At 41.4% G+C, this 14,803-nt stretch overlaps 1 long non-coding RNA gene across 2 annotated transcripts; it reads right to left on the bottom strand.

Moving 5' to 3' along the window:
• Nucleotides 1-404: 404 nt before the first annotated feature.
• On the bottom strand, nucleotides 405-7,294 carry LOC140682231 (uncharacterized). Of its 2 annotated transcripts, none has more exons than XR_012053618.1 (3): nucleotides 7,115-7,294; nucleotides 6,015-6,136; nucleotides 405-418 (listed from the first exon to the last, which is right to left on the bottom strand). It is a non-coding gene; the product is annotated as an uncharacterized lncRNA (long non-coding RNA). The 2 variants fall into 2 exon arrangements; XR_012053619.1 differs by lacking the exon at nucleotides 405-418 and adding an exon at nucleotides 2,369-2,382.
• Between the last annotated feature and the right edge of the window lie 7,509 nt (nucleotides 7,295-14,803).

Below are 14,803 nucleotides of genomic sequence, written 5' to 3' on the forward strand. Positions count from 1 at the left end.
GAAATCAACAGTCAAGAACACACACACACCCTTTTGAGCCCATTTTCACTTCTGAAACAGTGTTAAATAGTCCCACTGTAAACAAAAGTTCTCTTTTCCTGAACTACCTGGGCAGTAGATCACAACCTGCGTTATGATCCGAAGGGTAGCAGATATTTAATTTTCCTCCACACAGCAGTCTTGCATTTCACTCATGGGTATTTCTGCTCCTTCATCTGGACTTTGGGTGAGCACCCTCTAATGAGCCCCTCTGCTAATGCTGAGCAGTTGTCAGGCACACATGAAAGAGCTGATCAAAATATTGGATTTCTTCTTGAGCTTTTACTGATGTTTTTCTTAATTAGAGCATTCTTTTGTTTTTTAATTCCTTTTTCCAAATGTCAAAGCTGGTTGCTTCAAAGGATCATTTCAGTCACCCCTGCAAGAAGAGAGAAAATTGTTAGAAAGATTAAAGGGAGCTTGAGAGAGGGAGGTGCAGACTGACAGCACAGAACAAAATATTTAATGAATGCCTGATCCTACTACCCCCACAGTGAATTCACAGAGGAAACTGAGAGAACAAATAAGATTTTTGCATATTAGACAAAATCATGACAATATATCAGAATAGTAAATGCAACTTTTGCGACATTCATGAGAGATCTTTTGTGAAGTACCTCTACTCCACTAAGGCAGATCCTGGCAGTTCCCTACACAGTATCAGTATTGTTGATACTTATTCCAGCTCAGAAGAGCTTCAGAAAAGCCAGTTTTAATTCTTAACTCTCAGTTCTTTTCTTCTTTTTCACAGCAAATTAACTTAAGCAGGATAGGCCTTAAATCACAACACCTCATTTTCTGAATGCACACCACCTAATGTATTAAAGCTTTCGGATAGAAATGTACTGTTTGACATATTTCTAATATTTTCATGCTCTGCGAGTTGCTAGATGGGTTTCTGTTGCAGTGCATATTGACAGAGAAATGTGTACATGTAGAAGAATTCAGAAGAGTGAAGTCCAGCTGCATTATTGTGCACATATAAAAAATATTAATCTTGCTTCATCCTAGGCTATAGTGAATATCTGTTGGCTGTTTTTAACAGCCAGAGCTGTGGACCTGATGTTTCAAACAGTCTGTAAATACAAACCTACTGACTTCAGTGGGACTGTGCATTGGAATAAGGATATCTTTACACAGCACTGCACCATTCCATGCAGCCATATCCAGAAAGGAAAATTTACACCAGCTTCCTCAAGCATTCAGCTTAAGCTGCTTCCCTATTTGGAGTAATGCTTATGCTGCCTATGCAGCGAGTAAGTAACAGAGGCTGCATTTTCCAGTAGGGAAGGGATGACTCAAAAAAACTGACTTTTTGTACCACAAGCAGCCAATTTGATTAAACTTTCCTAAAAATGCTCAGCTTAAGTGCTGTGAAGGACCAGGAAATTTTAAGGCACTAAACAGACCCAGACAGCTCCTCATTCTTGCAGGAAAAACCCACCCACTTCTAAAAATATTTTTAGAACAACATACCTGCATTGTATGACACAAGTCCAAGAACCATGGATATTTCCAGTCTAAGTCTGGTATTTTCCAAATACACAGACTTAAGGAAAAGACAAATTCAATTGCAAAAATTGGAAGTCTCAAAGATCATGGTCTTTCAACCTTCCCCTTTCCCATTTACAAGCCAGCAGTTTATCTGCCCGTGACCACATTTCAAAGAAGCCAGAACAGGGCATAAGGATGAAACGTGTGACTTCAGGACTGCAAAGCCTGTCCTCATCATCAAAGCCTGTCCATCACAAAAAGTTAAGCACTAGAGCACACCTGATAGGGATCTAACAATCTCCAGCAGAAGAGACCTCTGATACTAAATGGATAATTAACCTAGTAGCAAATAGTTCTACAAAATGCATTGATTGGAAGTTGGAAAAGTTCATAGCTAGATAAAAGACATCTCTTTTTTTTTGAGGTATCACACCATTAAAATGGTGACCAATGAGGGAACTGCTACACTGGCATCACCTCCCAGGTCCAGCTCTGCAGTGACCTAAACACACTCCAGCCCCAGACACACAGCTCATGTTTGGCTTAGTTACCTCTTTGGATGCATTAGATATGTGTGCAGTCATACAGGCACCTACCCAAAAATGCCACGTGAGCCTTGCAAGACTCTAGCCACGAAATACATGGTCTAGACAAAGTAATAAACCCCATAGCCATCCTTGCCTCATTTCCTTGCTCTCTCTTGTCCTTTAGCTGGGACCAGGGATCTCCTATTCAAACAGTTTCTTTTGACATGCTGTTCTTCTTTTTCACCAGAGCATTCAGGTCGTCCAGCAAGATCAGTGGCAAAAGCCTCAACCCAGCGAATTTTTATTTTGTTCAATTTACTGCCTGTTGACACAAATTCCTGATTGTTAATTGAGGTGAATAATTTGAGGGGAAAGAATACAAACACTACAGATCTTTTCATCTTTCTAAGGGCGGGCACTGTAGCAATCTGAACATAAATTTATTACACTTTCCACACCTGTATCACACACAAGCAAGAACATCATACCAATATAAACCACTCATTAAACCTTAGCATAAAAAATACAAACTTTGCTCCAAGATTAGTGTAACTACAATGGATACTAGTATATCTGGAAGCCCAACAGGGCTTTGTCCAGGGCCCGAGGGGGTGGTGAACACTGTTCATTTGATAAGCAAGAGCCTTTCCCCTTCTCGGGACTAAAATGATGTACTGAGGGGTACATGGAAGCTTCCTCCATGTACTGTGGCATTAACTGGAATCTTACCTTGTCCCATCACTTGCAATTCCTTAACCCTCACCTTGAATCCTGCAGGGCTTTTTCTCTTACTTCATCAAACCCTCTCCCTCTTCAGCAATCTACACAAGTCCCTACAAACATACTAAAAATGCAAAATATTTTCTTGCATTCACAATTTCAAGCAAAGAAGAAGCTGAAGAGAGCATCTATGGTGTTCCATTTAATTTCTTTTCAGGCAGTTCTGGGTGAAAGTTGAAGACAGATTCCTGACTGGAAATCCTAACATATGTCTAATCTCTTTGGCCTCAGAAAGAGTTGTGTAGAATGTACAGGATAGTTTGCTAGTTTTTTCTTCTGCTAGTCTGAGGATAGGATCCTCATCACAAACTGAAAAAAATTTACATGGAAGAAGCTGCTTAGATTATTGAAGTATTAGCTGTGGATGTGAAAAAAAGAGGCCACTTGCTGCCAAAACTTAGGCTACAAGACCTTAAGCCATCTGCAGCCTGGGTGGAAATTCTAATGATATCACAATGAAATAAGAATTTGCTCCATATCTACCTGCTTTTCTCTTTCTTAAAGAAGGAGGCAAGTAAACAATGAGGGCAGTGGGCTTCAGAAATAATTTTCTAACACAAATAAATAAATAAATACATAAATATTCATGCTTGAAAACTCAAATGCAACAGAAGAGAAAGCAATTAAGGTGTTTGTCCTTAGCCTCCCCCACAGCAAAGAAGGCAGAAACACTGCTGCATTTTTTTACTTGGCATGCCCATATGGCAAGTGACAATCCTAAATCTCTGCCACACTTACTAGTTCTTTACATGCACCAGGTTTTGCTTTTTGCTCTATTCACAGACATTCTCTGAGGCAGCCCTCTTTCAGACAGATTTGCAGATGAAAGAAACAGGATATATATTTTTAAGAGACCTACATCACTTCATGCAGGGGTCCTCCAAACTCTTCTAAGTTCAATGCATTCTTCACCTAAGCTGTTTCTCATTAGATTATGCAAAAAAAACCCAAACTGAGAAAAGCAAAGAAGAAACACGAACGTGAATGGGAATCCTGATATTGACCTGCTTGCAGAGTTGAACTGTTCATGCCCTGGGATGCAGATATGACCTGAGGACATGCCTCCTTACCTGAAGAGAGGCAAGTTTTAGATAAATGAAATCTAGATAGCAATACAAATACTGCCTGATACAAAACCTTCCAAAATTCCAAAAGAAAGGACTATTTTTTACAAAATGAAGAAAGTCTTATGCTCCCTGTATGAAATGAAAATTATAAAAGATACATGTTTCATACAATGAGCTCTCCAAAAGGAATGACATACACTTTACACAATCTTTCCTTTTATTGTCTACTTGTATCTTTGACTTGAACTTGCATTCTGGAAAATTTCATTACAAGGAAGTAAATAATTACATTGGTTACTTGTTATTAATTCTTTTTCCATATTCTCATCTCCTATTAAAGGATTTAGGAGTAACTCAGCAATGTAAAACCCAGGTACAAATTTTTGTATCAACACCCAGTAAAGACAGGCTGCAAAAGCTGCAGAAGGGATTTGGTGAGCAGTTAGGAACCACAGAGTCAGTGCTCTAAATTGAATTCAGTTTGTGAAATATTTGGAAGCCAGAAGGGAAAAAAACCCTAAAACACCACAGAGTTAGGGAGGATTACTTTGGAATGCAATGCAGTAACTGTGATTGTCAACCTATTTTCAATTATAAATTCCTTAAGATGTCTCATATTTCTTGTCCTATTTACAACAGAGCAGTCATCATACTCTTAGATATCAACAATACCTAAATGATGAGCATGAAATGACAGCAATGAGTAAAGAGTGAAAAATTGGAATAACAACTGTAATCACAAAGAAATAAAAAATTAAATAATTGTAGCTAGGTGTTGGAACTCAAAATGTCCCTCAGACATTTTTAGAGGTTCCAGGCCTTGGTCAGAAGCATTTTAGACCCTGGCAAGCAGCAGAAAACAGCTGTGATCTTGAGTTTGAACCATGGAATGAATTACCAACTTTAAAGGTGGAACAAGCAGTCACAGAGGGTTAGATGGTATAGTAAAAGTAGTCACAAATTAGAGGGTAAAATTTTTTAGTATTGTACAGGGGGGTTTTAACACCTGTACAGGGGGGGTTTTACTTTGTACAGGGGGGTCAGGAGTTCTAAGATGGAGGAAAGTGGACCTGATCCTGTTCTTCCTCCTTCTTCTTCCTTACCTCCATGTTCTTGGTGATGTTGGCATTTTTCTATTGGTTTAGGCTAGGGACACACTATTCAACGTAGATGATAGATATTGGCACATTATTGTAAATATAGTACACGTAATTTCTGGTATATAATGTTTGTACCATCCCACTGAGGGGCAGAGCCCCGCACGCTGCCCTGCAGGACAGACCTGCGGCAGGGCAGCAGAACTTGTTATAGATAAGCAAAAATAAACAACCTTGAAACCAGCACAGACGAACTATGGCTTCTTCTTTGGCAACGGGGCAGAAAGACACAGACTTTCTACAATCTCGGAATCACCAATACCCACAGATTCCGACAGCTAGGTTGTCAGGGACAATTCAAAGACCAGCACATCTCCCATGTAAAATGCCAACATGTTTTAAAAGGGAGGAGTTTTAACACACTGTGAAATTGAAACTACTAAACAGATTAACTTTCCACAGTAATGTATAATGGCTGAGGAAAACCAACTCTGATAGGCCTTAGTTTGGCAGGGTGAATAGGGATGCCTTTTTGCATATACTCACTCATACATATATCATGAAGGTTTGTGAACTGCAGTCTGTGATCCAAACCTGTATTCATCTGGCTGCTACTCTGAGCTCCAACACACCTAAAAATTACACTAATAGAGACTGTGACTTATAATAAAACTATTAAATACCTTGATTTGTGTCACAAAAATAATGGTTATAACAAATTCATATTATTGATGATAAATTCCCATGCCATTCATTTATAAATAGAAATATATAATTATGGATCCAGTGCATTTCAGAATAGTTGAATTAAAAGTAAACTGCTACATCTGTTTTATGAGTGACCTGCATGCAATAAATGCAGTTTTTTCTTTTATTTAAAAAACCCAACTTTCTATAAATGCCTTTTTCTTTTCAGACTGATTTTTCTAATCATTATTGCTGACCAAGCACATTCTGAAAACTTCTATATAAAGCACAAAGACACCCTGACAATAGACACCTATAGGTACCTGATAAATTCCACATGATTATCTAGTCTGTTCCTTGCATTCATTATTGCTGATTTCCACTGGGGATTTCCAGATGTCCAAAGTCAGAGTGCTGAAGAGAGCAGAGATTTTATCCACTTTTCCTTAAAAAAAAAAAAAAAAAAAAATCAGAAGAAGAAGAAAAAAAAACAAGCAAAAAGCAAGTCTTGTAACAGGCATTAATGAATAATTCAAGTTTACTGCCTTGGCTGAAATACAGATGATTTCTGAATGGGCAGCCTGCCTCCATCCCACAGAATGATGATGCCATTTTCTGCAAACCCACTCCTTGACTTGCCTAGCCCTACCCTTGCATTGCCTTTCATACACATCTGATCTGCCTCCTCCTTTCTTCCCATGCTTTGCCTTCCTTCCCCTTGCCTTGCTTTGTCTTTCCCAGCCCTCCTCTCCCCTCGCCTCCCTTGCCTTGTTACCCATTCCCTGCCTTGACTCTCCTGCCCCTCTGCCTTGCTTTGCCGAGCCCATCCTGTCCCTGCCTGGCCCTCGCTGCACTCACCTGCCCTGCCTAGCCTCACCTACGATTTCTGGGCCTTCTCCAGAAAGAACCCCACTTGTGTTCCCCCCACAGCCTTCCCTACTGTAATATATGTTACGGAATAAATCGTGCTTATGTAAAAAATATACATATATGCAATAAATGGCGCTTGTATGCATTGCCTGGCCTGCAAAGGCAAAGGGCAGCGCAGGGCGAGGCAAGGGGTGGTAAGCAAGGCAAGGGGCAGTGGGCACAGCAAAGCAAAGCAAAGCACAGCAGAGCACAGCAGAGCAGCTGTAGACAGGCCAGGGCAAAGGAGACTTAGGCAAGGGAAGGCAAAGCAAGGTAGCAAGGAAAAACCAGGCAATGGTACTGACTCAGAGTCATTTAATGATGAGGTACCATGGGCAGGTAAACTACAGCAGGAGATTTCTTACAGTTCCTCTCTTTGCCTAAGAGAACTTTGCTTGTGCACATTGTGTGGCCTCAGTGGGTTTCATGGCTTTTCCTAAAAGGCAGTTCTATGGGCTAGAGCTGCCGAGGTGGGAAGGCAAAAGCCAAGCTGTTGAGCTTTTTGTCCTGGTACCTTTACAGTGGGAGCAGCCTCAGGTGCTGCTCAGTTTCGCCCCTCACTGTGAGACTAAAGGATGCCGATGAGACCCACGGAGCTGAGCAGGACAGTGCAGGTGCTGGGGGTGTGCTGCTCGCTCTTCGGGTGCCGCTGAGGCTGGAAGCAGCGAGAGCTGTCTCAGCTGGGCTCGGTGCCTTCCCTGCTTTGCGAGGAGACATCGCCGCGCCGTGGCGGCTCTGAGGGCGCGGGGGAAAAGACGAGCGCCCTCCGCATCCCTTGTGGAGCTCTCTTGTGGGAATCCAGGGCTTCCCTCTAGCTGCCCTGGGACCCTGGCAGGGGGTCAGGAACCCCCTGGACAGAGCCCCCAGAGACACTGTCTGTGATCTCTGTCCATGGAAAAGAGTTTTCAATCTTACAGGATGAATTACCAGCTCTGAGTGTTTGATATAAATAATAATTAAGTGTGGCATGAGTGCAAAAGTAAAATGTTAGGATTCTAGATTAGAGGTTCAAAGGGGGCAAGATGGAGGAAATTGGGTGTGTCTTGTCCTTTTTCTCCTTCTTCATGCCCTCCATGTTTCACTGTGGTGTTGGCATTTTTCTGTTGGTTTGGGCTGGGGACACACTGTTCAACGTAGGTGACAGATATTGGCACGTTATTGTAAATACAGCACAGGTAGTTTCTGGTATTTAATGTTTGTAACATCCCACTGAGGGCAGAGCCCCACACGCTGCCCTGCAGGACAGACCTGCGGCAGGGCAGCAGAACATGTTAGAGATAAACAGAATAAACAACCTTGAAAACAGCACAGACCAATTATGGCTTCTTTGGCAACGGGGTAGAAAGACAGAGACTTTCTACAATCTCGGAATCATCAATACCCACAGATTCCGACACTCTCTCACATTCTCTCATCCACAAGTCTCACACTGCATCCATCATATTAATAGAGCAGTCCACAAGCTGGAAAATAATCCTTGAGAACAACACCAAATACATATTCTTAACCTGTACAGCTGAGATCTGGCAAAATCCCAGCCTCCTTGTTCTCCTCACAAATCCAAAAGAACAGTCATAGGTTCCAAACAATTACTAATACAAGGACATGAGAGCCATAAAGTCTGAGACTCCTTCAAAAGTGACTGAAAAAAAATCTTTCTCCCTGTTAGATTTATAATTTGGAAAGGCATTACAAAATTCCTTTCTCTCCAAAAAATTCCACATCATATTTTAGCTTTCTGATTGATCCGTAGGGAGAATCCCTGTTGTCTAAATGCTATGCCTGAGCTCAAACACTGTTTTCCAAGCATGATGTGAAGTGGTGAGTGGAGAGATGTGGGAAATACCCATTGAAAAACAACCTGTAAAATTTTGCACAGATGAGATGCATATAAAAGAAATCCACAGACTTCAGAGAACCATAGAAATATTTGGGTTAGAAAAGACCTTTAAGATCACCTTGTTCCACCAGATCAGGTTGCTCCAAGTCCCATCCAACCTGGCCTTGAACACTTCCAGGGATGGGGCAGCCACAGCTGCTCTGGGCAACCTCACATGGGAGGATTTAATCCCAATACTCAGACTTACCCTCTGTCAGTTTGAAGCCATTCTCCCTCGTTTTGTCACTCCAGGCCCTTGTAAATACTCTCTCTTCATTTATCCTGTAGGACACCTTCAGCTAGTGGAAGGCCATAATGAGGTCACCCCAAAGCTTCTCTTCTCAAGGCTCCTCCAGCATTTCTTGCTAGCAAATGCTTGAGAAAAAGGAAGGTTTAGATTAACACTTTTTGCTCTGACAACTCTCAGCCACATTTTTGTCCCAAACCTAGTTTTTTATCAATGTGTTTAATCCTTTTGCCCATCATTTTAACTAAAGGGTTCAAGCAGAGGATATTTATTTCTCAGGGATTTAAACACGATTCTGAGCAATGCTGGAGAATGGACGCCCAGAAAGCAAAATAATGTTTGCTCAGTATGGCCCTTAAAATAACTCAAACTCCAGAGTTTGTAGTCTAGCTCACTAACCTCCAATAAATATCTTGGGAGACTGCAGCATGTCCTGCTATTACAGAGCAACACCAAGAGGGATCTGCATCCCAGTTTCAGCTGGGATGGAGTGAGTTTTCTTCCCAGGAGCTGGGGCAGTGCTGGGGTTTGGATTTAGAATGGGAACAACATTGATAACACACGGATGCCTTGGTTGTTGCTAGCTAGTGCTTACCCTAAATCAAGGATTTCCCAGTTTCCCATGGTCTGTCAGTGAGCAGGGTGTACAAAAAACTGGAACAAGATGAGCCAAACTGGCCAAAGGGATATTCCATAGCAGCATATAAGCTGGGAGTTGGCCATGAGCTGCTCAAGAATGGGCTGGGCATCAGTCAGTGGGGAGTGGTGTTTATTTCTCTCTTAGGTTTTATTCCTTTCTTTCTCTTATTTTCCTTAATATAGTAATTATTTTTATATTTTACTTTGCTCCACCTATTAAACTGTTCTTACTTTTGCTTTTTTTTTTTTTCTCCTTTTTCTTTTCTTATTTTTCTCACCTCACCCCAGCAGATCAGCATGGGGGAAGTAAGTAACCAGTACTTAGTTGCTGTTGCCACGAGAATCAGCTGAGCAGTTCTCCGAATTCTGTCTTCCTCTCGGCATTCCTGAAAGGACCAGTGTGGAAGCCTGCAAGCAAACATGCTGACATTTCAGTTTTGCCTTCTCATTGAATAAAGTAATAGCTGCACCTGGTGTATAATTATGACATTTAGAATTGCCTCTGCACCAGTCTTGTGTTTCTCTGCTATGACACGGATGATGTGGAAAATCCTAGTGTATGGATTTTGAAGCCCCAGCTCTGATTCACACATTGCTGGAATTCACACAAGGCAGGAATTAATGCTCTTCTCTGCTGCAGCCTCTTGGTGGCAACAGCGTAAGGCAACACTTCTGAACGTGTACCAAAGGCCACATTTTCCTATGCTGGGTAAAAATCCCCCCTGGCAGGTGTGGAAAAAGTGGTATTGTCTGGAAAAGTTTAACTCCAAAGAAACTCACGTTTTGTATTTAGTCATTAGGCCCCTTTCCTTCTGCTCGCACCTTCCCGGCACTGGCGCCAGTGCCTGGCTTTAGCCACAGAGAATTCCAAAGGAGTTCTGCCTGGCTGAGGGGATCCCAGGTCCCAGACCTCCTGGGCAGCTGTGCAGACAAGGAGCAATGCCCAAGCGATCATTTTGTACCCAAGTGCAGCTCTCAGCACCAGCGCTGAATGCTAACACACCGCTGTGCTGGCAAAGGCTGGATTCAGCCACCAAAGTACACCAAATAATATTTAGGGCCTTGATTATTGGTTCCAGTGACCTCTGCCTGAGAGGCTGAAGAGCTGCAGCAATTACTGAATCCCCTGTACATTATAAAGGAACTTGTATTTGACAAATCATTTTCCAGCACAGTAGGAGGTTAAATCTGTTTTCAGCTAACTCAGCTCCTACACCACTTTCCTTGTGGTTGTACAGGCATTTTCACGACTTTTTTGCTGCCCCTTTAAAGAAAAGTTCATTCATGGAAGGTGACAACTTAGGGACTTCAGTTCCTGACAGGCTTTACCAGCCTGTTCCTGGTGTGGCATTTGCATTTAGTTGACAACAATTGCTGTTGAATTAGCATTGAACAGGAAGCATTACCAGCTTTTCCAAAGAAAAATGAACACTCGGGCAACTTTTCCTTCTGTGTTCCAGGGACAATTTTTCCTTCTGTATTCCAGGGTATGGCAAACAGACATATAAATTGACTGCAAATCCAAAAAAGAAGCTTAACAGAAAATACAAGCTGTAAATTTTCTGTTTTTTCCACAAAGACACTAAGTTCATCATTTAGTCAGGAGTTAGCACCTCCTTCTCATTCCTGTCACAACCAAGCCCATTCTAGGATTCTATGATTAAATTTTAAAATAACCTGATGCAGTCATTATATTCCACTTGTTCTAAGTCTTAGGAAAGTTTAAGAAATAAGAATAAATTTCTCACACTTCTGCAGCTCAAATTCCTATTGCTTAAACTTGCATAATATAACATGGAAGATCCTTTTTTTAAAGTTAAATCAAAATAACTAAAATTATGATAAAGCAATAATTTCACTGTAACATTAAATATACTTTCCTGCAGTGAGAATGATTCATCTGTTCTGTAATTTTTTTTTTTCTTTTTCAGTAGTTTGTTCTATCACTAAATTAGACCTACAGCTTAGAGCCTGTAATGCACTGTGAGGCAAATCTGGGCCGTTGAAAGCAAGATTTATATGCTTAATAATTAGATATCTCTCTTCTTGCTTTAATTTGGTTTAGGAGACAACTCATATTTTGGTGTCAGGGTAATTGAATCATTACTTCTATTTTAGGTAAAAAGCCAGTTCTTGCAAAGGAACACACTGATCATAAGGGTAGCACAGTGTCTATCCAGGGGTTATTTTTACTTGCTAATTCCACGTCCCAGTGCAGCTCTGCCTTTACACCAAGGACACAATAGCAACACACGGATCCCACCTACTGCTATTTCATCATATGTCACCTCACCTGTTCCTTCTCTTTTGAGCACCAAGAAGCCCCAGCAGTACTGAAAATGCACCAGGTCTCCCAGCAAAAATGAATTTGGCACAGCGGTCCTACCATGGCTTGGTTTCAGCTGTGGCCAAATGAACAATGGAGTTGCCAAAAGAAAGCAGAGTGGGGGTATGGGAGCACTGTGGAGCTGTTCCACCAGAAAAGCTTGCTGGGACTCTAGATGAGCTCCATATAGACAGGGACAGGAGATGAGGGTGGGGGGAAAAACCCATCATTCATATTTTTACAACAGTAAATTCCCTCCAGTTTCTAAAGAAGCAAGAAATTATCTCAGCTCTGGTGTTGTGGTTTAGGTTTCATCTCAACTGGCAACTACATAGCTACGTGCTCATTCCCCCAGCAGTGGGGTCAGAGAGAGAGTTGGAAGAGTAAAAGTGAGAAAAAGATAAAGGCAGTTTAATGGGTTAAGCAAAAGCTGTGAACGGAAGCGAAAGAAAATGAGGAATTAATTCACCAGTTCCCATGGGCAGGCAGGTGAGCAGCCACCCCCAGGAGAGCCCGGCTACATACAAGCTGAAGAACATTCATAGAAAGAAGCACTATTGAGCTGAAATTGTATTTTAGGAGCACAGAAACTCGGGAAAAGCGTACCAAAGACCATCAAATGTGTCTTTGAAGGGGAGGGTGTGTGAGAAACTCCTTCAAGAGGTTTTTGGAGGGAAGTACTAAAGAGGTGCAAGATCTCACCGTGCAGAGAAAAGAGAAAAAGGAATGGGGAAGTGGTCATAGATAGGGTTTTTCCCCTAATTTTTTTCAACTGAAAGCAATGTCAGCAGATTATATTTCTATCCCTTGGCTCAGGTCCCCTGTTATTTGCCACTGAAGCACCCTGGATTCCTTATGATCCATGCCAGCCCACTCTTGCTGCACCACAGCAGGTGTACATTTGATCTGCCCAAAATATTCAGCTACCAGAGGTGTGAAGACTTCTGGCAGTCAACTGCAATTTCCCCCCTGATCACCAGACCTTCAGATTTGTTTGTAATAGCAAGATCATGAGTGATTAATTCTTGATGAATTTATATTTGTCCATGAAAACAGAGACAGATTGGCTGGAGGTTGTGTCCTGAATCAGCTGAACTAAAATCATCTGAACCAACAGGTCTATTTTCCTTCATTCCTGGATGTTTTCCCCTGACTTGTAAATTGATGAAATGCTGATGCTACACTCTCCCTAAAGAAGAGCTTTCATAAGCATTTTATGATTTAGAAAATGTGATTCGGAAAAACAACATTTTATTGGAATTAGTGTATATTCCCCGTGCAGTGGGAATAACACCAGTATGGGGAATTTCAAGTTTGTTGAGTGGTATTAGTTAAATGCTTGATATGTTTCCCAAGAATGTTTTCCACTTGAAAAGACAATTAATTTGTGTCTGTTGTTCACATCTCTGAGTGTTTGCTTTGCACAACAGCAAAACATCTGCATTGCTCTAGGCCAGACTAATATGAATTACCAAAAGAATTGTAATTTACCCATTTATACAATTGCTGTCAATGGTCTGACAGCTGAAAAAGTTCCCTGCTTTTTAATTATCCCTGTAGTCAGTCTTGCCCAGCTGATTATTTGCTCCATAAATTATGGTTTTTCCATGAAGGTTCACACTGCATGGAAAAGAGGGAGCACTGAATAGAGCTTGCTTAGCCAAAAGGTAATAGCCAAGTGTTGCCCATGAGGGCAATCAAATGAACTAAGTCAAAATGTGTCTTTTTGTTTCATCACTGATTGTATGAATATACCTTGACTCTGTGTGTGTGAACATAGAAAATCTGGGGCAGAATGTCCAATAAATACTAAAATCACACAGAACCGCTTGTGCTGCTTTGGAATGTGCAACTACTGCAGCTTCACAAACCAAATCTAAATTTAAATTGAAAAATAAACCTGCTCCGAGCAATGGTCTATATTTTTGCTTAGTATCTTGATGAACTTTTAAATCCAGGCTTAATCCATGGAAAAATGCTGCAATCTAAACATACCCCTTACAGCTGATTTGACATATGTAATCTATAAGAATATTAGGCTATCACCATATAAGGAATTAATTATAAACCATATGAAGAAGGAAAGAAATAAAAACTTCTTCTTGAATTGATGTAATTAAATTCTAGCCTTCTGTCAGGATAAAATGCAGACAGTAATTGTTCCTCCTCTATTAATTCTGCATTAATACTGGTACAAATGCTTTGGGAATATTACAAGCTGCTTTGCTGCCCATTTTTCAAGAAAGTGAAAAAGTAGAAGACTGAGAAGAACAATCTGGGAGTTGTTAAAGTATTACAAACATTCTGCAGACAGTCTTGAGGAGCTTGCATTTAAATATAGTGAGGCAGCAAGGGCATGATGATCGTAGGCCTCCAGATACTCCTGGGGAGGAAAACAAGTGCAAGTACAGCTGTCTGCAACCTAGCAGGGAGGCACAAGAAGATCCAGGGACTTTTCTATGAACTCAGATGGCTTCAGAGCAGAAATGAGGCGCGCACACAGTTCCTCTACAGGAATTCTGTAGCTTCTAATATTAAAAACACAACATTTTTACTCCATCTCTTCTTTTCATGAATGGCTTTAGCCTATTTAGCCTTACCTTTAGCCTATCTGTATCACAACTCAAGTCCAGTTTTCTCAGTATGTGTGATCATGGCCACACAGCTCTGCTGACCCAAACTGGGGAAGTTTTGGTTCTGCTGGGAGAGCATCTTATTTTTGATGCCTCCGGGGAAGGTGGGGGAAAAGCTCCACGTGATAAAGGATATTACAAGCCCCATAAAGCAGGACTGTTCAGTGGCCATTACAAGAGTTTCTCTGGTAGAGGTCCCAGATGCTGGGAACCATCCCAGCACGGGGTACTAAGAACACTGAGGAGGTTACAACGTAGGTGTTAAAAAACCATTAGATTCATTTATCTCTCTGGCAGGCAGCAAATCAAGAACTAAAGGAGGGTGTGAACTGTGCTGCTGAGGGAAAGAACACTGACCTGTTCTGTGAAGCCTCTACAAAGAGTCTGGCCTTCCAGTGATAAAATATAATTGATCTTTCTCCTCAAACAGAGCCAAAATACGGACACAGCCCCTCCACCTCAGGTGACACCAGTAAAAT

This window comes from Taeniopygia guttata, chromosome 1A (genome assembly GCF_048771995.1).
Source record: "Taeniopygia guttata chromosome 1A, bTaeGut7.mat, whole genome shotgun sequence".
NCBI lineage: Eukaryota > Metazoa > Chordata > Aves > Passeriformes > Estrildidae > Taeniopygia > Taeniopygia guttata.